General features: G+C 44.4%; 1 long non-coding RNA gene across 1 annotated transcript in view; it reads right to left on the reverse strand.

The window, feature by feature from the left end:
• The window catches only part of LOC119247622 (uncharacterized), an 84,058-nt gene extending 58,962 nt beyond the window's left edge, over window positions 1-25,096 (reverse strand). The window contains exon 1 of the long non-coding RNA XR_005125786.2: window positions 25,064-25,096. This is a non-coding gene — a long non-coding RNA (uncharacterized LOC119247622). The remainder of the gene's footprint in view (window positions 1-25,063) is intronic.
• Between the last annotated feature and the right edge of the window lie 354 nt (window positions 25,097-25,450).

Genomic DNA, 25,450 nt, shown 5'->3' on the forward strand with positions numbered 1-25,450 from the left:
CTGTATTTAGTGATTGTTATATTTAAGGAATATTCCAGAAATCCAGGTTAGAGATGATGAGGTGTTTCTTCTTCAAAGAGTAGATACATCTCAAGGCTTAAAGAAGGGTAGGTCACAACAGATATCCAAAAGGAAGAATCTACAGAACTTGGAGGTCAGCTGGAAAAGAAAGATGGAGGAATCCAGAATGATTCTTGGGCTTTTGGGGAATGGGGAAATGGTAGTGCTGTCCATAGAGACAGGGACTACTGGAAGAGTAGTCACCTATTGGGGGGAGTAGAAGATGACTTAAATCTTGGACATAGTGAGACTCAGTTGTTTAAGAGAAAACCAAAAAGAAATACCTGTTTGACAGTTGTAGAGAATACACCATAATGATACTCATTGTGTTAGGTAATTGAGTACATAGCCTAGTCTATAGATGATATCATGGACTCTAGGTCTCGAGTGTAAGCTTTGAGTACATGAAATAGTCAGGGCCAGAGAAGAGATTTAAGAGTCAACAAGACATGCACAGCAGTGAGATCCCAAGGAATAAACAAATCCCAAAGACAGAGAATAGATACTACAAAGAGAAGATCAAGGATAGAAGTCCAAAGAAAACCTAGCAAGAAAAGTAAAAATAAGTAACAGGTAAATGAGAAAGAAAAATCAAGAGGACCAGAGTGAGAACAGAAGCAAATGATGTGCTGGAAGTCAAAACAGCAGGGAGTTTCAAATAGAAGATACAGGGCTTCCTACTAAGTGTTAGTAGAATAGCATAAGTCATTTTTTAAAAAAGATTTATTTATTTATACAAGCACTGGGTACAGTCAGAAGTGCGGGAGGGTGAGAGAATTCACCAGAGCCAGAGTAGGGAGCAGAACAGGCAGACTGACGAAGTACACTGCTGAGGAGAGCAGTGGGCATGGCAGGAGAGGTCTGTACAACATGTGGGACCCTTGCCGGTGGCTGCGGATCGAACAGCACTGCAGAGGCTGCAGGCAGCTTCACAGCCCAGCACTCAACTGCTACGCCATGGGGGAGGCCCTAGCATAAGTAACTTCTAACCTACTCACAATCACGGAAACAGCAGAGAATAATATATCTAATAATATCACATAATCATCATAACTGGGTAACTTAATACCATAACTAAAACTAGGAAAAATACACTAAAGAATTTTTCTAACTGCATGTGGGCCACTGTGTAGGATTCCTGGACCCAATACCAGTGTGATTATATGCTGCCTCCCCACACAAACAAGCAATTCTCAGACACCTGGAGGGTATCATTTCTAACTTTAACTACCTGAAGACAGCATCAGATTGCAAGAGTTAAGAGCTCATCTCCCAAGACTACCCATAACTGCAAGTCCAGGCTATTGCTTGGACTTCTGACCAATCAGTTGTAGATTGGAGAACCCCAATTCCTCCTGACACTTCAGGAGCAAATTGCAGATCCAGGCTGTTAACTGTGCTTCTGACCCACTGGCTATAAATCAGAAATTCCCACAACCCTCTTCTCAGCTTTGATTAATATGTTATAACAGCACACAGAAGTCAGGAAATATTTCCTTATTAGATCACTGATTTGTTAAAAAGGACACTCAAGGACACGAATTCACAACCAGATGAAGAGAAATATAGGATAAGTTTCCAAAGGAGATTTGTCCTTCTGTCTTCCTGGAACTTGGGGTCCTTCAAGGTGACTTAGAAGTTCTCTGAAGCCACTCCTTTTGGACTTTCATGGAGACTTCATTATATAGGCCTGAGTAATTAACTCACTAAGTTTGGTGATTGAACTTCACTCCCTCCCTGAAACTCAGGGTTGGGAGTGAAGTCTCACCCATATTCATATCAGTTTCCGTGGCAACTAACCCCCTCTTAAGTGTTTTTCAAAATTACCTTCATTCACATAACAATGAACTATCACCCCCAATATTTAGGAAATTCCCTGGTTCGTTAGGCAGAAGCTGTGGATGAAGACTGTGTGTGAGATGAAGTTTTTGATCACCTGAAATGAGCAAATATGTACTTCTTGTAAATCATTACATTGCAACCACATTAGATATGCCATTCTAGAATCAGTTCCTACACAGTGTAAGGTAGGAAACTAGAAGAAAACATTCACACACCCTCACATTTCTTCCCTCACTTTCAACTCTCACCAGAAAAATACACCTAAATCCCTACATGAAACAATGTTCCAGCCAGTTAGCTCCTGTGCCAACATCCCTTCCTCCTCTCTCTACTCCTGTCAAAGCTCTCACCCCACCTCTTCCTGGACCTGGCACTACAGGACTACAATAGGGTGGGTGAGAACAAGGTACACAGGGCTTGTCTAGTCAAGGCAGGAAAAGTGTCGTGAGCCTGCGCAGGAGGTGGCTGGGAAGGAGGCCTACTGGGCATGGTGGTTCTCCACACATTGTGAAGAAAGAATAGTGTCCTGCATCGACTCTCCTGTAAATAAACTTGGAGCCAGAGGGAAGCTTCTGCCTAAAAAGCTTGCTAAGCAAGCCAGTCATACCTATTAATCTGCTTGAGCAAAAGAGTGACTGGAGAATGCAGAAAAGAGTCTCCTACCAAAAGGTGCTCTGGATGTAACTGCGGATGGAGGGCAGCGGGCAGGCGCCCAGTGGCACGAAATGCCCTGAGGGGCCAAGTCCTTGCTGCACTTTCAAGTTGAACTTCACATTGTAGAGACACAACTGAACGCTGAACTGAAAAGGAAGTTCCAGAATTGCTGCCTCTGCATTTGAACGTTTTAAGATTGACAGGCAAGCTCGGGAGGTTTTAAATGAGAAGCAAGTTACTATCACCAGTTCAAACTCGGCTTCCCTGTAGGCTCCACTATTTTGACTTCAAGATACTCAACACATGATGACTTTCCTGTGTTTTTCAGTGATTTCAACATTATACTATTGGTTCAGCACAGCCAGGGAGGTACGTCCCTTGGTTTAAGATAACACAGCATGCAGTGGGTGGACACACAGGTAGGTACCACACATATAACAGACATGCTACACTACAGTGTTCAGACAGACTTTGTGCCCAAACAATCTTACTAACCTAATGTCACTTTGAAAGACCCTGGCTGGCTCAGTGAATGAGCTGGGCAGGCAGCCATCCAAAGGCTGTGCCCATGCCCAAATGGCCAGACCCCTCTGCTCCTACCTACTCATTTGTTACCTCTTTAAATTAACAATAGTGTCACTGGGGGAAAAAGGGCACACAGACCAAGGGGATGGAATTGAGAGCCCAGAAATAAACCCCCACACATCATCAGTTAATTTATAAGAGAGAAGACAAGAGTATACAATGGAGAAAGAAAAGTCTCTTCCATAACAGGTACCGGGAAACCTAGACAGTCATCCGCCAAAGAATGAAACTAGGTTATTTAACACTGCACACAAAAATTAATTCAAAGTGGAATAAAAGATTTGAATTGTAGGATAAATGGTTTTTAGGCTTTTCTGCCCTCCCACCTTTAAGATTGTGCTGCCTGATGGGGCACCTGCAGTTGTTACATTATTGCAAACTATCTTACTTACTTCTGTGGGCCATGGGTAAAGTATTGAGATAGTCACCAAGAGAAGCAGAGGAAAAGCAGAAGGGAGAGAGAGAAGCCCAGAGTGAAGGCCTGCCAGGGACTAGGAGGCCTACCATCCTCCTGGCTCCCTGGTCCCCCTGCCTGTTGCTGCACTACATGTAAAGCTCAATAAAAGCCTGAGAAAGCCACTGAGGGCTCCAGGACTCTTCTTTACCCAGTGTGGTCTGCTCTGATCATAGAAATCCTGCTCCGTCCCATCCTGCCCCTACATGAATATAAGACCTGAAGCCATGAAGTACATAGAAAAAAAGACATAAATCTCAGAGATATTCTTGGGAACTCGATACCGTTGTATAAGGAAATAATAGCAAAAATAAATGGAACTACATTGAACTAAAAATCTTTTGTACAATAAAAGAGACCAACACCAAATCACAAAAGCAAGCTACTAACTGGGAGAAGATAGTCACACATACATCCAGCAAGGGGTTCAGAGACAAAATATATTTTAAAAAAGCACATACAATTCAACAACAAAAAACAAATGACTCAATTAAGACAAGGGCAAATGTCCAAAGGATGCTCAACATTACCAGAGAAATAAATGTAAATCGAAACCAGAAGGAGATGTCACCTCACACCTGTCTGGATGACCTGTACCAAAATGACTAGAAAGGAGAAGTGTCGCTGAGGCTGTGGAGTGAAAAACTTGTTTAATGTTGGTAGAAAAGTAAATTGGTGCAGCTTCTCTGGAACATGGTATGAAGATTTTAGTTAAACTGAAAGGGGTTGTTTCCATGTCTTAGCTTTTGTAAATAGTGCTGCAATGAACATAGGAGTGCAGGTTTCCTTTTGAATTACTGATTTTGTATTCTTTGGGTAGATTCCTAGGAATGGAATTGCTGGGTCCTATTGTAGATTTATTTTTAGTAATTTAAGGGTCCTCCAAGCAGCTTTCCATAGTGGCTGAACCAGTCTGCATTCCCACCAGCAGTGTAAAAAGGTCCCTTTTTCTTTACATCCTCCGTTTGTTGTTAGGTTTTTTTGTTGTTGTTGTTGTTGTTTTAACGTGGGCCATTCTTACTGGTGTGAGGCGATATCTCACTGTGGTTTGGATTTGCATTTCCATGATTTTAAGTGATGGTGAGCATTTTTTTCCATGTACCTATTGGCCATCGGCATTTCCTCTTTGGAGAAGTATCTGTCTAGCTCTTCTGTCCATTTTTTGACTGGATTCTTTGTTTTTGTTGCATTGTTGTAGTGGCAGGACAGGGACAGAGCAGGTTTTCTATGATCAGAGCAGACGGGGTAAAGAAGACATTCTGGAGCCCTCAGTGGCTTTCTCGGGCTTTTATTGCGCTTTTACATGTAGTGCAGCAACCAGGTACACAGCAGGCATGGGTTCTGGGGTGCGGGGGGCCAGGAGGCCAGTAGGCCTCCAAGCCCTGGGCAAGTCTTCACTCTGAGTTCTCTGGTGTTCTCTCTCCCCTTCTCTCTGCTTCTGCTTCTCTTGGGCCATATCTCAATACTGCAGTCATGGCCCACAGAAGTAAACACAACTATAACAATATAACAAAATGCAGGTGCCCCATCAGGCAGGGCAATCCTAATGGTAGAGGGCAGAAAAGTCTGAGAATCATTTACCCTACAATTATGTAAGCTCTTTGTAGTTCTTTGATATCAGACCCTTATCAGTTGTGTGGAATGCAACTATAAATGCCCAAAAACAGATGACTGGATCAAGATGTGGTATATATACACAATGGAATACTACTCAGCAATCAAAAAGATAAACTCATGCCATTCACAGCAACATGGATGGAGCTGGAAGGGATTATGCTCAGTGAAATAAATCAGAAGAAAAAAAAAAAAAACATTGGATTTCACTTATAGGAGGTATATACGGGAACCAAACAAGGGACAGGAAAAAAAAAAACCAAACTACCAGGCAAACTATAAAACAGAGACATATAGCAGGAGATGGAGAGAGAGAGGGATCAAAACAGGGGAGGGAAAAGCACAAGCGACTATGTCTATGTCTTAGCTATGGTAAGAAGCTAAGACAGTTCACAGGTAACTTGGAAGTGGGAATTTTATGGAAATTACACCTGAAGGAAAAATCAAACATTCTACAAAAACAAAAATGAACACTGATGTAAAAGATATTTAAATAAAAATATTTTTTTAAAGGGGAAATACCATATTATCCAGCCATTCCTCTCCTGGGTATTTAATCCTAAGACTCTGAAAACACTACTTTGAGAAGATAAATGCACGCCTGTGTTCACTGCAGCACTGTCCCCAGTAGCAAAGGCATGGAGACAGCCTAGGTGCCTGTGGACAGATGAGTGGATAGAGACGTGGTGTATATATACACGATGGAATGCTATTGATGTGAAGTGCTGCCTTTCACAACAACATATATGGATATAAGGAGATTATGCTAAGCAAAATCATTCATATGGAAAGCACAAAAAGCAAATAAACTAACAAAAACAATCTTAGACTCTGAGAAGAATACAGTGGTTACCAGAGGTGAAGGAGTTGGGGGGGCAGGCATGAACCCCACAGTGGGAAGAACACTAGACTCTGGTAGTGGGTGTCATAAGGCTTATGTATCTACCGAGGTGTGGCACTCCAGACACATACAGCACTGTAAACCAATGGGAAATCAATACGATGTTATTTTAAGAAAGATTTACATTAGATACAGATATGCCTTGCTTACAGTTGTTTATAAACCAAATTTTAAGTCAAATAAAAAATTACTGTGCTGGGCCTCCCCAGAGGCACAGCAGTTGAGCACTGGGTTGTGAAGCTGCCCGCAGCCTCTGCGACACCAGTTCGATCCCCGGCTGCTCCCCGGCCACCGGAGGAGGGTCCCACATGGCGCGCAGACCTCTCCTGCCGCCCGCTGCTCCCCTCAGCAGTGTACTTCGTCAGTCTGCCTGTTCTGCTCGCCGCTCTGGCTCTGGTGAATTCTCTCACCCTCCCGCGCTTCTGACTGTACCCAGTGCTTGTATAAATAAATAAATCTTAAAAAAAAAATTACTGTGCTTTGTATGGAGGATGGGAGGATGGAGTGGACAACAGATAGCAAAACACACCATGAAAAAGCACTGATGGGAGAAAAACTGACATGATACTCTAACATCTTCCCAATAGGTCATCGTCTTGACTGAGGTCAGTGACATACCCCTAAGTGAATTACTATATTGAGTGACAACTTTGTGCCTAATACTATATTCCTAGGCAGAGAGTGGCAGGCATGGAATAAAGACATAAACATTTAAAAGCTGGCACGTATCTTAAAAGTACTTAGCAGCCGGGCCTCCCCTGGTGGCGCAGCGGTTGAGCGCTGGGCTGTGAGGCTGCCCGCAGCCTCTGCAGCAGCAGTTCATTCCCCGGCCGCTGGTGAGGGTCCCACCAAAAAAAAAAAAAAAAAAAAAGTACTTAGCAGCCACTGAGAGATACTGCCCAATACATGATCAATTATGAAGCCAAGGGCAAGTGAGAAAAGAGAGGGAGACTATGGCGCCCAGGAGGAGGGGCATGGGGAAGGGAGCTAAGTTCACAAGGCACATTCCCAATGCACTAAAAATTAACACTGCCTGGGGATGCACAAAGCGTGCTGCGCATGCTTGAACCCATTTAACCACCCTATAGCCCTCTGGGTATTTTCTCCATCTTAAAGAGGGAGAAACTGAGGCACAGAGCAGTTAGGCAATTTGCCCAAAACCCCAAAGCTTTTAAGACCTAAAGCTAGGAAGTCTGATTCTGAAATCTATAATCTGAGCCCCCCTGCTACCTTGTGCCCTGGAAAACAAATAGAACACAGAGGATCTATAATGTTCAAGGACAGAGGGGAGTGAGCAGCTCTCAGAAGACAGAGGTCTCGGGCAAACCAAGGAGACATCAGAGGCAATGAAGACAAGCTCTGCCTCTTTCCGTTCATTTATCCATCTGACATCTGTCATGATTAGTTGCTCCAGACACTGCACGAGGTGATGGAGAGGCAAAGACAGAACAGCCACTGCTCTTGAGTAGCCATTTCAGGAGGAGAACAGGCCAGTCTGGGTTGTAAAGTGATGCAGTAAAGGTCAAAACAGTAAAGTGATGCAGTAAAGTGATGCAGTAAGGTCAAAACATAGAGGGTGCATGGGCACTCGAGGAAGAGCAGCTGTGTCCAAAGTGGTGAGAGAGACTGCAGAAAGGCGATGTCACCTCAACAGGAATGGGCAGGTAGAAGTGGCTGAAGGGCGAGCTCAGGGAGAAAGGGCATTTGCAGTCACAGGCCAAGTGAAGGCAAACAGAGAAAGGAAAGTAAACTCTGTTCCCAGGATGGCCCAAGTCACAATGGGTGGTGTGTCGTGAAGTGGTGGCAAGCTCTGAAACTCTTCCAGGTAATTACCCCAGGGAGCAATGGGGGGCAGTAGAACCTCTTCTAGCAGAAGCTGAACAAGATCGTACTGTTTTTGGAATGTCCCTGGATTCACAGTGAAGAAGGGAATGGAGAGGATGGAGCCAAGAACAGGAAGGTCAATTCAACTAGTAGTGTGCTGTGAAGGTCCACACCACAACAGAGGTGGTCTGGTGACGAAGCCTCGACAGACAGACCCAAAAGATGCAAACGAGGTGGATGCCAGGACTTTAGACCAACAGGAGAGAGTGGTTGAAGATTATCTGAGGCTTCTCCAATGTGGGAGGAAGGGCAGAACTCCATTAACAGAGAGAATGTGTGTGTAATCTATTGAGCCTGAGCGATCTACATTACGATGGAGAGCATAGTAGAGTAGAATTGCTGAAGCAAAGGAACATCGCACTGTGATCTCCTAGCATCTGAACTTCAGTACCAGATAGCTTCACCATGGAGACATCAATAATTGGTAGCAGATATTTGACAACTGATTTAGTTTCTGAACATCACAGATGGAGATGCAATAATCACAGTGTACTTTGGGCTCAGTTAGGAAGAACCAAGATTTGCATCAAGTTTTGCAGAGCTTTGACATTTGCTATTACTTTTAACCCCCCAGCAATCCCAAAGGTAGGTATTTAAGAGCCTTTCAAGGTCATGTTTCATATCCTTCAACTGTGAAGATCAGGAATGTAAGTCAGCGTCTTAGCAGTGGGGCGAGGCAAGAGTGCCTGCACAGACATCCTCTTGTGTGGCTGCACCACTGAGGTCAGATCTGTTTCTCTTCATTCTTATGATCCGGCCTCTTATCACAGCGCCCAGTATGTGATAGCACCAAGTCACTGGATTTATTCATCAGTGAAATGAACACAAGGATGCCACACATCTAACAGCCTGGAATTTTTCACTTTGTTAAGCAAGACTACGTTCCTAAGCATTTTCATGAATTGGAGAAATTAAAGATAATTGTTCAGCAAGGGTTCCTTCATGGGAAGTACTTTGGCAGAGTAGGTAGATCCCATTAGCTAAAAGAACAGATACAGGAGAATGACAGTTGGAAGGAGAATTTAGAGGGGAGATTGCTATGTAATCTAACTCCACATGCTGCTAGCTGCAAGATCTTTCTCCAAGGCCCACCTGAGCCAGTGATATCCTTGCTGACTTTCTAAGGGTGTGTCTACACACCCACTCTGCTCTCTTTCTCTGCCTGCCTCTATTTTATTACATGACATTTTCATTGAGCTATTGAAATTGGATGTGTCAGACACATTAAAAGCAATGGCAGTTGTGGCAAGTCAGTTGATATATTTTAAAATAAACCAAGAGGGCCCTGTAGATGTCAGGGGAATCAATTGCTCTGTTTAGCAACAAGTGATTTATTTAACCACTGCAGACGGGGTCCGAGGGATGCCAAGCTGCATACATTTTGGGCAAAGCTGAGCTATTTTCTCAGAAATATCTCATCTGGGACTAAAGTAAGGGGAAGAGAATTTTATGAGAAGATTAATTAAACTCTTGATTTGGGAATGACCCCAAGGAATGAATTTTATTTCCCCGGTGCTACAGGACTGACCTCGTAGAGTTTCTGAAGGTGAGACATGTTCTAGAAGCGTCAGGTATTAACACTGACCCAGACTCCATGGATTTCACTCAAACTGCAGCTGCGGCATTTCTCCCCAGCTCTCCAAGTGTGTGAGCAGAAGTGTGGGGTTTCACCCTCGTCCTCTCACCATTCAACATTGATTGGTGCCTGCTGGATACCAGGTAATCAACACGTGTGAAGTGACTGGAATATAAAGCCACAGAAGTGTGTACGGCAGCAGACATGCAGGCTGTGGGAGCAGAAGGCCGGGCAGAGGCAGGGACAGAACCCACCACCCACGACACAGGGACTAGTGGCAGCTGTCCCTTATCTCTCCCTGAATTATTGCCTCTCCCCACCCCCTGCATGTAATAGCTCCTTGGAAAAGGACTCCCTGGCCCTACATCCTCCTCCAGGTTTTTCTCTCATTTGCAACAACAGCCAGGGAAAAAACTGCATTTTCATCCCCGCAGTTCCAGAGAAACTGCTCCTTGAGACCACCAGGGACCCCCCATCTTGCCAAAAGACCAGTTCTAAAGGTCCTCTCTTGGGACACAACCTTGCACCCCTTGACCGACTGTCAATGCCCTTATTCTGCGACACAGCTCTTGGTTCCTTTCTCCTTGGTGAGCATTTTTTTTCCCCTGTCTCCTTTGCAGGCCCTTCCTTGCGAAAGCGCCCCAGCGTTCAATCTCTAGAGCTCTTCTCTCCCTCCTAAATGATCCCATCTCCTCTCATGCTAGCTGTAGACATTGCACTGACTCCTGAATGACTCCGCCCATGTTCCCCCAGAATACTCGATGCCAACTCGCTTGGATGAACATCAGCCTCTCAATCTTACTACGGTCAACCCTCATTATTCAGAGATTTCATCTTTACAAATTTGTAAGTTTGTGACCCTCAAATCAACAGCCAAGGTGCTTCTGCAACCTTTTGCAGACATGTGCAAAACCAGGAAACATCTCAGTGGCCTGAATGCTCACTTCAGCTGAGGACACACTCCGCCTGCTTGTTTCTGCTCCTGCTGTAAATAAGCATCTTTGTTGTGGTCTATTCATTACCACTTTTTATTGTTTGCATGTTTGTGCTTTTTGTTGGTGATCTCAAGCTTTAAAGTGGTTCCCAAACATTAAACAAAACTTAGCCACGGATTCTCCCCATCTCATTCTTACTCATCTCATAAAAGAACTTCAGTCTTCAGTCGTTTGGGTCAATTCCCTTGAAGTGATCATTTGCTCTGCTTTTCCGCTCAGGCCCCACGTGCAATACATGAGTCAGTTCTCCTGTTTCCTCTGCCTCCTCCCACCTCCCTCCCTCCAGCACCTGGTCTGGTGCACATTCCACCCAGCTGTGGGGCCCCTTGCTACTGTAGCCCCAAGACAAGAGCCCTTGCTGGAGCTTTTTCTCTGGTGGTTCAGTTGCATTGCCTGTAACTCCCTGATTTCATTCTTTTGACCACACTGATTTTGAAACAACCCAACTGCAAACCTTATGTCTTCATTCTCCCCTGGGGCTCCACGTGCTCAGCCCCTGTGATCTGGTGTGTGACAATCGGGAGCATGGCATCTTGGGCAATGATGCCAACCTGCTTGAACTCAGGGCCGTGGGCACCTCTGATCTGCAGTCACTACTGGCCCCCAAGACACTGGCAGGCTGCCCAGGACCACGTCCTCTTCCCATCACCCCTTCCTCTTTTTACATAGACAAGATCTAATAAATCTAACCGTGAGTAAAAGAAAAAAACAAAGAAATTGCTCCACTTCTTAGCCTTCATTGTCACAAGCCTGATAACATCACGCAAGTGCCCTAAAGATGCCTCTACTCCACCCCAACACCCAAGTAGATTGGACCGCGGCAGGTCTCCACCAAGAAGCCTCTGACCACTCGTTTTATTCAGAGCAAAGGCCAGTCCTCACCTTGATCCTCAACTACCCTGTCACCTCTGCTAGTCCTCGTCACATCATCACAGCTGACTCCACTTCATTCATCCGGCAAGGCCCACGAGCCCTCCCCCAAGGTCAGCTCATCAGAGAAATCTCCCCTCAATGTTCCACAAACAACTTTGTCACTCCTTGGTGCTCGGTCCTTACCTTGCCTTTTTTTTGTATCAATTATTACCCAGTACATATTAAATCTGTTCACTGTTTCTTCTCAATAGAAAGACACTTTTCCGAGGGCAAGGACTTTGTCATAGTCACAACTGTTTCCCAGAGCTTGAAACTGGACCAGACACAAGGCAGATGGCCTATAATACATGGTCATACTTTGAGCAATTCTGTCTTTTACATAAAATAGAGATAATAGGGCAGGTTCCCCCACCCACACATCAGATGGGGGGGGCACCTCAGAAAACTTTCACCAGCTGAAATGGCACATTCATTTATATGGAAATCTTTCTGAGTCGTCCCCAAACCCTGAATCAATCCACATATCACATAAGCCCTAAAACTGCCCTCATATCTAGTAAAAGCAGCATTACTATGATAACAACATACCTGCAGGACATGGTTCTAGAGCAGGAGCTGGCAGTGTCTCTACGATGCTTGGAGCCGTGGTCTCTGCCGCAAAGCGAGGCCATGCCTAACATGCTGGGTGCTTTTCAGCTTTTGTCGTAAAAGTGGACCATGCCGCCCTCCCCACCCCGCCCTGCCAGATTTCATTTGCTCAGTGAAAACAGGTGCTAATGTAGGTCTGTCTTAAATGCCAAGTGGCATAGGGCAAACTTTGGAAAAGCAGGGGACACGGACTCTCCTGTTTCACACAGTGGCCTGTCTATGGCAATGTTAAAATCTGCTCCAGATGTTTCTCTGCTTCCCTGGTGTCCCTGGCCCATTTTCCCCTGGTGGGTTCCAGGCAGAGATAGGAACGTGGTGGCTACCTGCCCCTCGCCTCTGGTGTGGGGGATTAAAAAGGACAATTGCTCCCCAAAATATCATCTTAAAAGTCTTCAGTCATTTGGGTCATTAAAAGCTTTCCAGATGATGTGCTCAATTACTTTGTTTCATGAATCACCTGTTTCCTTCTCAGTATAAATTGTGGATGAGAAAGAACATCGTTTTTTCTTGTCAAAGAAGAAGCACCCTTCGAAGATTTCTATTTCCATGCAGAACACGCCACCGTGAGCGCACTGTCCAGCCAGCTGTAGCTCATAGCTCAGGACACATGGGTAGATTTAGTGCTTGAAAAGGTAACTGCACCCTCCCCAGGTGTTAGTGCCCCTGACCAAGGATGTTTGCTTACTTTTGAAAGAGAGGGCTCCCTTGAAACTTACTTCCTGGTAAGCAGGATCAGCTGTTGCTTAATAGATAGTAAATAGATAGGGTGGAAAACCATGGGCTCCTGTAGAGGAATTGGTTGCTTAAGCAAAGTACTTTTCAGCCTTGGCCAGCAAGCCAGAGCTTTAGGGCAGAGTCAAGGCCGAAAGCCATGTGCATGAAGGATCTAAGAAACCACCCACAGAGTCATCATTCTTCCAGACCCGGACTCCTCAAACAAAAATCCCACTCTGTTCCCAGGCCGGAGAGCCTCCAGGGTTGAAATGCTCAAGCTGGGTTCACAGGCATGTCACTCTATTCATTTGCTACATAGGTGTGCAGGCAGGTTAGCAGAGATGCAGGGAATGATGAAGGGCAAAGGGAGAACATGTGCATGTGAACAATTTGGAACATCCTGGAAGCGAGGTGGATCAGAGACGGACTCACAGTTCCCCTAAACACTGCTAGCAATTTAGTGTGGAGCCTTTGGGCATACGTCTGTATGTCCAAGAGCATATATAGCTTTTTAAAGTTGGATTATTCTAACAATGTTGTTTTATAATTCTTTCCTACTTCTAGCCAATTGTGGACATTTTCCAAGAATATTAATGATACTACTAGAGTGATTTTTTAATGACTGCCCATATAGATGTACATATTTTAATAATGCTTTATAGTTTAATATTTAGATACTTTCCAGTAGTTTATCATCAAAGATAACACTGAGATGAGCATTATTGAACATAAATATTTGTGTGCATCTGACTGTTTAATAAATTCACTCAAGTGAAATCACATAATCAAAATGCATAATCAAAATGTATAATCAAAATACATGAAGCTTTAAAAGTTTCAAAAAAGTTTTGCCCAATTCTATTCCCATCGCAGAGCACAAAAGGGTACTTTTTCCAGAGGTGTCTTTTACATAAGGCACCTCTGGAAGTCCCCCTTACTGCTTGCAGGGTAGGTAAAAGGTATCAGGCTTTTCTGCCCTCCCGCCATTAGGATAGATGAGGGAAACCTGCGGTCCTGAATGCATGCCTGATGGCGGGCACCTGAAGTGGGTACACCTGGGCTGAGAGACTGGCCTTTTAAGGGCGGCGTCACGGGGACGCCAGCAGAAGCCGAGAGAAGCAAGAGAAGTAGAAGCCGAGAGAAGGCCGGAGAGCCCAGAGTGAAGACCTGCTGGGGGCTGGGAGGCCTGCCAGCCTACCGACACCCCCAGGACCCCTGCCTGCTGTGCAACGGGTAAATCCCAATAAAAAACCTGCAAACACCACTGAGGACTCTGACTCCTCCTTCACCCAGTCTGCTGGATCAGAAAACCTGCACCGTATACATTCCTGGTCCTACACTGCTCCAGTGCCTCTGCTGAAGCCAACCTGCACCCCCTGGGGCAGCCATGTGCAGAAGCAGCCTCTGTGCCTCCGGGGGTTTACTCAGCTCTACAGCTGGGCCAGCTGAAGCTTGTGGAGGTCAGGTGATGTGCGTGGGGTCATCAGCCAGCGGTGACTCAGCCAAAACCGCTCCAGCGCCTGAACCTTGCTCAGATCACAAGGCTGAGAGTGCGCCCTTTCCTGAGGCCCCTTATTCCCAAATAATAAAAAGAGGCCCCTCTCATTGGGATTTGCAGACACTTAGTTTTATAACAACTGGTTCAGCCCCAGGCTATGCTAATGCTGATACTAAAGGAGGGTTAACCCTACCTCCTTTTTCCTTTTTGGAACCCATCTGAGGATGATTTGTGGAATTGCCTTTCACTACACACTTTGCGATGAAGCTGTGTGATGGGTGACTCCAGGTGTCCATCTGAAACTCTCAGGCCTAGAGATGTAACTGCTGAACTGGATCAAAACAAAAATTCTGATTCATTATGACTCATACCTAAAACCCAAGCTGCCGGGTAAGGGATGAGAACCACCAACATAAGAAAACCTATGGCTTTCTTCAGGGTGAGTCAACAGGCCAGGGGCCCAGGATAGCCGATAGTGTCGTTCCAGTCTGAGGCCAAGTCTGGAACCCAGGAGAGCTGAGGCTGTGATTCATCTGTAGGTCTGCTGGCTCAGGGCCTGGCTGGAGCTGATGTTTCAGTTCAAGTCCAAAGGAAGAAAAAAAACCCAGTGTCCCAGTTTGAAGGCCATCAGGGAGAAGGAATTCTCTCTTACTCAGGAGAGTCAGCAAGTATTCCATCTGGACCTCTAATGGATTGGATGAGGTGCACCCACGTCAGGGAGGGCAATCTGCTTGACTCAGTTTACCAGTTTAAATGTTAATCTCATCCAGAAACACCCTCTCAGGACACCCAAATAAGTCTTGATTAAACTGTGGGCATTCCAATTTTAAGTTGACACATAAAATGAACCATTGCAATGACCATTACTCTGTCATTCTGTCAGGGGAGAGTGGTGAAGGTCATGTGGTGTGTGGGGGTAGATAATCATTTTTGAGAGTGACCCCCCCAATTCTGTGGAAAACACTTCACACAAACACTTAATTCAAGACTCTAGCTAAAACTCTGGATTGAAAAAACAAAACTAGTGACACGAAACAGCCTTCAAGTGAAGGTCTCTCATCTGCTTCATCCATCATTCCATAAACTGGATTAAACTCAGGTGACCTTTAGTCAGACAATCTAATTAACTGAGTGTCCACAGGTAGTGGGGCCAGTCCTGGGTGATGCAACTGGTCCATGGCAGAGCCTTCCTGGGGATCACAGTCCATAGATTCCCCAGTTGACTCCAATACCAAATCCCAGAACTGAGTTACAGCATTGGATGTTACAGCTAGAGTGTCACAGTTAGTGTATGCCTTAGCAATGGGTTCTAGCTGTTGCTAGAACAACTTGATTATCACAGCACGTGTTAGAGTGAACACTTATTCCAAGTTTCAGGAAGAAAAACACACCCAGGGAACAAGTGAGCTGAAAGTTAACCTCGCTCTAGGGGCTCCTGTTTATAGAGGCAACATGGACAGTGCTAAATCACTACATGCAAATGAGATTTTAAGTCAGTGCAGTTCTAATTGATGCAAAGTTTGGCAGTTTGTCAAGCAAAGTTTGGTGCAATTGCAATTCTGGGCATGCTTGCCAGAGTGGTTTCATTTATTCTCAGCAGTGGACACCTCTTTGTAGGGTCAATGAAGTTGGTCAGGCTTTCATGCCATTGGCCTTTGTGGCTATCACCTGTGGCCTTGATCTTGTTAACATAGAGGGCGTGTGGGTGTGGGGCACATATACTTGACTCTGGACACCTAAGCATCAGTATGTACACATGTGCAAGTGTGCATGCCTGAGCCTAGAGGTCAGGACTATAAGGGCGATGTTACTCAGAGACGGCTATGGTAGTGTCACTATGAGAGGACGATCAACAGCTACGGGAGGAAGAGACCACAAGAGAACACCAGAGAAAGCCCAGAGGAAAGAAAGTGCAAAGATTCGCTGGTGGCTGGCAGCTGAGGGGCTTTCCAGCCTCCTGGCCCCCGTGCCTGCCCTCCCACCTTGCTCCAGTACCCTGTGCTTGCTGGCACAACACTGCTTGTAACCCACATACCTGGGCACCAGACCCTCAATAGCTTTGAGATCAATTTGGTTGTTACCCCAACTTGGCATGGCTCCACATTTGTTTTTCTACTTTACTATTATTTTGTGAGTCAGTCCCTGGCATGTTGCCTATGAATTCAGGGTGCTCCATGGGCATTGTGCTTTTGTTTTGATACTTTAGTTATAAAGACTGGAATTGAAGCCCAATGCCCTCTGGTGCCAATTGAGCTGGCATCTCTTGAGCAATGAGTAAGAGAAAGTGAAAGAGCATTGGCCCATCTCAGAGCTGGTTCTGTTTCTCTGAAGAACACTAACCACTAACTAATACACAGACTATGAGCATTTTAGAAGTTCTAAAAGAAGAGATATCACAGAGTGTGGCTTAACCAATGAAGACCTTCTAAACGTGCTGGAAGTATGTTGGTGAGATACATAGACCCTCTCTCAGCTCAACGGTATGGCCCGGTGAGAGGGAAGGAGTTACAGCTGAAGAAAAGCGCAGGGAGTTTCCCTGGGTCTTCTAGCCTTCAGTAGGGCTCAGCTATAGTATTACTCAATGACCTCTTGGCAGACAAAAAGGCCCTCTTTGCTTTAATAAGTTAATTCTCCCAAAAGAGGTTGGTGAGCTTAGTATTTAGTGTCACCAAATACCAATGCAATTGTAGGGTAAGTAAAAAGGATCAGGCTTTACTGCCCTCCTGCCATTAGATTAAATGCATGGTTGACAGTGGACACCTGGAGTAGGGTGTGGGCATGCACAGGTGGGTACACCCATGCAGAGAGTGGCTTATAAGAATGAAATGGAATCACTAGAAGCAGCACCAGAGGAGAACAAGCAAGAATGTAGGAAGAGAACCAGCAGGAGAGAGAGAACGAGCCTATGAGAGAACATCAGAGAGCCCAGAAATAGTGAAGACTGGCCGGGGTCTGGGAGGCCAGCCAGCTTCCCGGCCCCCCTGCACCCCTACCTGCTGTGTACCTGTTAATCTCAATAAAAGCCTAAAAAAGCAACTGAGGGCTCCTGGACTCCTTTACCTGTCCACATAGGATCATAGAGATCCTGCTCTGGCCCTTCCTGCCTCTACAATATAACATAATAAATATTATTTATTTATTATGGTTCTGGTATAAGTAAATAGGTTTCCACATGGTTCTGGTATAAGTAAATAGGCTTGGAGGGACTGGAGATAAGCTAGAGAGGGAAATAGAAACAACATGGTTTCAGCAGCAAAGCTTTGCTGAGCTCCAATCTTCATCTCTTCTGTGACACCAACCCAGTGCTCTCAGACACCTACGAGCTGCTCTGTCCCAGACTGGCTATTTTCCAAGAAGCTCTCCTACTTCTCAGACCAACTGGATTTTGATAGTACTTGACCATCAGTCCCCTAAATATACTGAAATGGTCAAGCTGAATATGGGTTAGACTAAGAGCCTGGATCCATTACTGTGAGGTATGGTAGGTAAATCACAAGGAACCCATCCTTAGCTCCTTAAATAGCCATCAAGTGGTGCCCAGGTGAGCAGGTAGTGAATCATCATGGACAGGAGCGTAGGGCTTGTGCATAAGGACACAGACTTATGTCACCTGAAACCATTAAGCCCAAGAGATGAATGGAGACAACGGGGTGAGAGTTACTGGGCAGAGGGGTACAATGAGATGAAGACCATGTGAGCATCTCCCAGCTAATGGGAGGATGAAGTCTCCTCCTTACTGGCAATCCCCATTTTTCTGAGTGCGACATCTTCAAGTTTGCCCATATTTGGGGGACATTTATTTGATGACTCCTGGCCATGAGATACTTCTTGTTCTAAGTACAAATCACCACTCGCGGCATATTTCCCTTTGTTAGTGTCCAATCTTACTTGTAGAACTCAAACAAGATCCTTGGGGATTAGAAAAGATGGAGCACAGCAGTGTGGGTAAAGGTGAGAGTTGAGATTAATCATAGTTAGGGTTGAGCGTTGTTTTATCAATAGAGATTTGTGGAGAGAAACAATGGAAAACCCATTTATTAAGCAAATATTGGCTGAGCAGCTATCCCGTGTGTGGTTCTATGTGGAAGGGCAGTTAATGGAGAGAAAAAGACTCGAGACATTGTGAGGGAAGAGGAATCATAAGTCAAAAAAGTGTAGGTTAGCATAAAGTTAGTAAATATCCCTCTGTCCCTCAGTAGAAAAGAAGAGAGAGTAGGCATTAAGGAATAAGTAATCCCAAGTAAATACTGGAGAGTCATTCATTAAAATTTGTGCAGAGCATTCACTTGTCGGGCAGCTGGCTGTTAATTGCATGGGGGCTGTCAGATGAAGGAGAGGAGGTAGGAGACAACACAATCCCAACACTAAACAATGCTACAAATGCCAGAATAGGAAGACAAATCCACCCAGATGTATCAGGGTTGGGTCTCGAGTTTCCCCAAGCAGGGTCTTGACCTTGGCATAAGAGACTTGCTTTGGCTGGAAGTTTAGCATCTTTGAAGTTCGGGCATTAGATGATCCTGTCCTTGGCCCTTTCTTTACTTGCAGTTGCAGATGATGAGGACTTCGGCCGTGCAAACAAAAAGCCCTCTGACTTTTCACCCTGGCTTTCAAGTTCCTGTATTCAGCTGTTTGCTATGTGTCTGCAGCGCATCACTGAGCTTTAGCAACAGCATTCCAAGATCATGATCTTTATGGCTGCCATTTCCTACTTATGTCTCAAACACTGAATACATCATATTTTCTTATACATTCTCTTCCACCAGCGTGCCTTCCCAATTCACCACTGATAAAAAGTTTTAACCATTGGACCTTGTGCCAGGAGTTCCTGTGATTCACCTGCTGACAGCAATGGTCTCCTCCCTGCCAGCTGGCGCTTAAACCCAGCTTCCTGCGTATTCTCTGGGACCACTACGTTGGCGTCTCCAGAAGGAGCCACAGAGTCTGGGCTCCAGAGATGTATTAGGGATGAAGAGCTCTAAGGAAGGATGAAGAAGCAGGATTAGGTAGGTAGGGAAAGCTGAGAGTGGCAGGGAGCCCAAGAGCTTGGATTGCTCCCAGCACCCTGCAGTGGACTGAATTAACTAGGGTTGTTTCTTTTTTCCCATTTTCCTCAGTCATAGATGTGGGCCTCTCCTATAAGGATGTGAAATCAGGCAAGGTGACTCTGCAGCCAATGCAGACCCCAAAGGAGCTAACACGGATGATTGTCAGCTGATCGTATTGCCCACAGCTGGGCAGCAAGTCATTCCTACGAAGGGCATCTGGGCAGCATGTGTCCAACTGAGCCAGGAGCCTGTGCCAAGACAGATATGTAGGGACTTAGATGGATGAAGAAAAGGCGGGGGAGAAAAGAGAGGGAGGGGAGCTATAGAGATGTATATATGCATGCACATTTATAAATACATTTACAGAGAGAAGAAGGAAGAGGAACTACGAAATAGCATTCATATATTTTATCAAAGGCACATTAATTTACAAAGATCAAGAATGATACAGCTGGAGATTTGAAGAAGATGGAGCATTTGAAATACTGACTGGGAAGAATGTTTAGTCTTCTGATAGAATTTTTAAATTGCCCTGCTGTTGCAGATTAGACGAAATTTACAGTGCAAATTTGCGAAAAACAAATCCTATAAAATTTTGAGTCTATCCCACAGTCTCACACAGTCGAGGTCAGGTCCATGGAACATAGACCTACAGACCAGGATTTGGGGTCAGCATGATGGACACAGAAAAAAAGCCTAATGGGTAGAGGGGCTGGGTGATGGTTCAGTAGTCTAATAGTTGGCCATGGAGCTCAGGCTGAATGGAGCATCAAGTGGCATTAGAAGGGCTCCTATGTGCTGGCAGAAAGGAATGATAAGTGATTGAAGCTAATACACGGTAGAAGGATTTTTAGTTCTGCAAGAGAGTGGAAGAGAAATGATGGGAAAAGCACAGTAGACATGGAGGGATCACTCTCAGATCTTGGTTGGAGAATCTCCTATAGAGACACCCAGGAAACATACTTATGCAAGTGGTATGAACAAGGGAATGTCAGTAAAGTCAAATAATGCACGTGAATGTGAGGTCAATGAATGGTCACCATCACTAAGAGGCTTTTACTAAAGGCTGAAATAATCAGATTTGAATTTTAGGTGCTGCACAAAGAAGGTAATTCCTAGTGCTCTGACCACTAGGAATTTATCATCTGAAATTCCTGGGAGGAAATGAAAGCCAGTTTCCCCATTCTTGGAGAAAAGATCTCACTTGCATTTTCCAATTGAGAAGGAACCAGGAGAATGTTTTTGGTGACAAACATTAGCTCTAAAACACTAAAATATGTTGAAATCTTCTTTGTCTGACAAGGGTCAGAATACATTTTTAAAACAGACATTGCATGGCTTCTTCTTTCACTTTCCGCCACAGTGTCTGCTAGGCAAGGAAAATGACTCATTAATAAATTTAGCACCCGAACTCTGACTCATTCAGAAACATCTTACCACCACCTCACCTTGTCTTACTATACTTTAGCTAATGATATTCTCCAGCTTAGACGCTCGGGAGTATGCCTCTCACATGGTGATAGCTTGTCTTAGAAGTAAGCTAGCACTATTAATTTCCATTCAGTGATATAGAAGTTGAGCTAGGTGACTTTCCGTAGGCTAGACATTGAATAAGGGGTGAAACTGTAGCTCTTCTTAGCAGCAAAATCAGCAAAGTATCCACAGCAAAACTCTTAGTTCTAGCAGAGACACTACAGGTGATGATTTGAGGTCTGAACCAAATGACCGAATACAAATTATTGCTACCAGATTTGAAGGAGTGACAGCAAGTCTGCTAATGAGCAACTTGAGGGCAGGGATAATTTCTTATCCAACTATATATTCCCTGTGCCTGGTATGGAATATGGTAATAAGCATTCAAAAGTGATGTCAGTTCAATGAATAAATGAAGTATCATTTTTTTGTGATCACTGTCTTTGCAGAGAGGAATATAATAAACTGCGTGCTTTACAGTGAAGAGAGACTTTGTAGTTCTCAGCAGTGAAGTGTACTCAAATGCAAGCATCAAAGATAGAGATCTGTTGCATCATAGAGTTTTCAGTCTTCTGAGTTTTACTCTTTTGATTTGCATTTGATGCTAATACCCTGTAGTTCTGGGGGGCAGAGACAGGGAAGGAACAGAATAAACCTCCATCTTTCTGGGTTTGGGTCCCCAATCTTACATTTTTATGTTTGTCATTTGAACCCTAGATGCTTCAGTGGCATCCACTGGAGTGCTGATAAGGTCAAGAATGAAGACGAATCTCAGAAATGTCAAATCCACTCAATAAATGTTTACAACAAATCTATAGGAATGTTATTTGGGCGTTAAAAAATGTAAACACAGGCTTTGTTTCAAGGTGTTTGCAATCTATGGGCAGAATAGAGATATAAAAAGTGTAAAGAGTTCGCAATAAAAGGTGTATGTGGTGGGGCCTCCCCTGGTGGTGCAGCGGTTGAGCGCTGGGCTACGAGGTTGCCCGCAGCCTCTGCAGTGCCGATTTGTTCCCCGGCCACTGGCAAGGGTCCCACAAAAAAAAAAAAAAGTATATGTGCTGATTCAAGATAATCAATACTTGCCGCAGGGCCACCTATGAGGAGACAGCACTCACATACGCTCTTGATTCCTCCCAGAAGTCCAACTTGATTCAAGTAGTCTCTCCTTCCTCTCAGCTGACAGAGGGGAGGACAACCCTCTCCCCTGATCCAGACCCTGATTCCTATAAGACAAGAACCATCTGATATTCCCTGTGCTGCTGCCATTGTTCTAGCAGAGGCCCGGGGCCAGTACTGCCCCAGATTATGGAGGGAGAGGTGGGGAGCCCCTGTTTGGGAAATGTCAGTGAGAAGAACAGGGCACTCTCTGCTTTGGGCAATCATTTTATGACCATGAAGAAACCAGTTACATGATGACAGAGTAAAGAAATCCAGCCCCTGAATCAACCTTGGAGCCTGTCCTAACTCAGGGCTTCCTGCTACATGAGATAATAAATTTCTTTATTGCTTAAGCTGACTTAGTGGGGGATTTGTTTCCAAAAGACTCTCGAGTAGACAATGACCAACTGCCGGCCGCGTGGGCAGGTAGTAATTACTGTGAGAGTTGAGAATGGGGAGAGTTCACATCAGGCTATCGTAGTTGGGACAGCATTCACAGGAATAGAGGCTGTAAGAATGAATAGAATTTGTACAGGAGAGGCAGGAGAAAGACATCCCAGTTAAAAAACCAGAAGATGAAAGGAATTTGAGGAGCAATAGAGAGAGACAGTGCAAAGTGAGGAAGGAAGGTCAGATAGGATTTTAGAAAACCTTGAAGAGCAAGTTAAAAGAATTGGATGTTGCTAGTTAGGCACTAAGGCTTCAAAAAACAGTTTTGAGCAAGCAAATTATCTATCCCTACCTGAGGACTGAAACCCACCACAATATTATACTCCTGCTGGGCCATAAAAACAAGTTTCAAACATTAATGGATATTTTAAGTGAAGGACCCACACCACTGCCCCTTCCCTGCCCTGCCTGTACTTTTGCCCCATCCCTCAGGATCCACACTCATGTTCTGGGACCCTGGAACTTTGGTCAGATGTCTTTGGCTTCCACAGATTAGTCTCTCATCTGGCTGGTGCCTTCTTCGCATGTGAACCTTCACTCTAGTGATCAGGAGAGAAGAGCAGGAAAGAGTCCAGTAGCAGGGACAGGGCAGAAGGAAGGCAGACATCGTCGTGCCCACAGAGAGAAGCAAGGTTCTTTTCAGGGATGTCACACATGCAGTGAAAGTGTATGCTCTTAGCCGTTGACAAGAAAAATACAAACAACCTAAGAGAAAAACAAGTAAATGGTAACCAAACCAACATGGAAGATGCTCACTTCCCTAAAATGATGGGAATGCAAATGAAAGATACAATGACAATCTCTTCCCTGATCTCTATTACTCTGGCAAAAGAGGAAATCTACTACCTATTGTTGGTGGGATGTAGGGTAAGGTGTACTCCTATACTTGACTGCACGAAATGTGAAGATATACAGACTTATTTGGTGAGAGCAAAATGGCAATATCTCTTAAAGTTAAAAATACATAAAGCCTGCAACCCACCAGTTCACTCCCATTTTAATCTCACAGAAAGAAGAACAGTAATACAAGATATATATGTGCGTACATATGGCAGTTATTTGTATACGGGGGAAATGGAAAAATACTTACAAAAGAGGGTCCGAATAAATTACAGAACAGTATGCACCAGACACAATTAGTTGTATGCCAATTGACATGGAGAGTAACAACGGCTCAGATTTACCTAGTATGTACAAAATGCCAAACACCATTCCAGGTACATCACATGCATTAATTCACTGATTCTCCTAATAATCTTATGAACTAGGTATTACTACAGAGAAGTTAAGTAATTGTCCAAAGATGCAGAGTTAGTGTCATAGCTGGACTTGAAAACTTGAGGGTACACAGATGCTGAAAAGAGCAGAGTGGGGAGAAGATAAGAAATCCAATTTTTTAAAAAAGCATCACACTACTTTTTACAAAATCAGGTATGATATAATCACATGTATGCACTATAAAACTACCACTATAAAACTATAAAACTACCACTGTGTATAAAGAAACATGAGAAGTTATGAGATCATAGATTTTAGGACTAGAAGGAAATATAAAAAAACATATAACACAACCACCCAACTGAGGCTTGAAGTGTCCCCATAATATCAAAGCTCATAGTTGATAAACATATCAGGAGGGAAACTATGTGTGTGTGTGTGTGTAACTATATATATAAGTATATATATATATAAAACTATATATAGAGAGAGGAAACTATATATGTATATATATACATGCACACACACACACACACACATATATGTGTATACACACACACCACTAATATATGTATTAGGTAGCTGCTATTTTATTTAGATCCCTGATTTCTATCTATCAGTCCTCGATCTAGCACTCTGGTCTGTGTAAATCAAGGGATTGGGATCATGTTAACTATTCACCCTGGTTTCCTGTCAGCTGCCACCAGATCTAACTTCTGATTGACCAATCTCCATCCTTTGGGGAAGGTGAGCAACTCTTTATTTTTCCATCTGATTAATCTATTTTCCAGCAGTCCTTTGGCCACTTTGCAAAGGTGGCTTCTACATTTACCTATTGTCAATGTTATTTTATTCTTTTATAATTCTACAAAACCCACTTCATTTGGTGATCTACAGAAAAAGGGGGACTGGGTTCGGTGAGAGCAGTTAAGAGAATCAGACCATTTTCTCTCTAAATTCTCATCAATTTCACTTTCACTGAGATATTCTTCCTTGCAAAAGTAGAAGCTCCCCTGTCTCTCCCTCCACTTACTGATTGATGATTCTGTCAGCAAAGTAAGACGAGAATTTGTCAGATGCTCTACTTTTAGCCAAATGAGACTCCCCACAGATGCCCTCCTGGTTGGAGTAGGCTCCTAAACTACAGTGAGATCTGGGTCAAAAAGAATCTTCCTTGCCAGCTGGCCCCCAGTGTGTTCTGCTTAAAACCACCCATCTGCCTGTCTGGTGTCTTATTCTCACATTTATACATTCTATGCAGGTGTAGAGCTTCCTGGTGTGCAGCCAAGTTGTGCCCACCTTTGGGGTTAGTTCTCTCTTTAATCTACTGAACCTAGAACTTTTCACTATCCATCATCCCCCCCATGACCCTCACATCCCTCCTGAGTCTAAATTCCAGCATTAGAATAACTCACAAACATTTCAATTCTCTTGCTTGTTTTTCTCTCCATCACTCTCACATGGGCAAGTCACTGGTCCTGATGACACTCTCTAATGTGGCTGCTTCCTTAAGTCCTAAAGTTGCTGGGGGGAAAAAAAAAATCAAAGAACCAATCTGAAGTCTTACTTTAAGTCTATGACCACAAACCTCCAGTAGGGACACAAACTCCCTGGCATGATCACTTTGCTTCTCCAGTCACTGGCTTGTCCCTCTCCTACCTGATTTTTCATATATTGCCTTACTCCTCAAATACCTAACAGCCCCGACACACCACTGCCTTTTCTGTTCCTTTATATTTGTTGCTACCTCTGCCTGGAATGCTTCCCCCAACCCCACCCTCTTAACTTCATGATTTACTTCT

The sequence above is a fragment of the Talpa occidentalis genome, unplaced genomic scaffold, assembly GCF_014898055.3.
Source record: "Talpa occidentalis isolate TD23 unplaced genomic scaffold, MPIMG_talOcc4v2.1 talOcc4.16, whole genome shotgun sequence".
Lineage (NCBI taxonomy): Eukaryota > Metazoa > Chordata > Mammalia > Eulipotyphla > Talpidae > Talpa > Talpa occidentalis.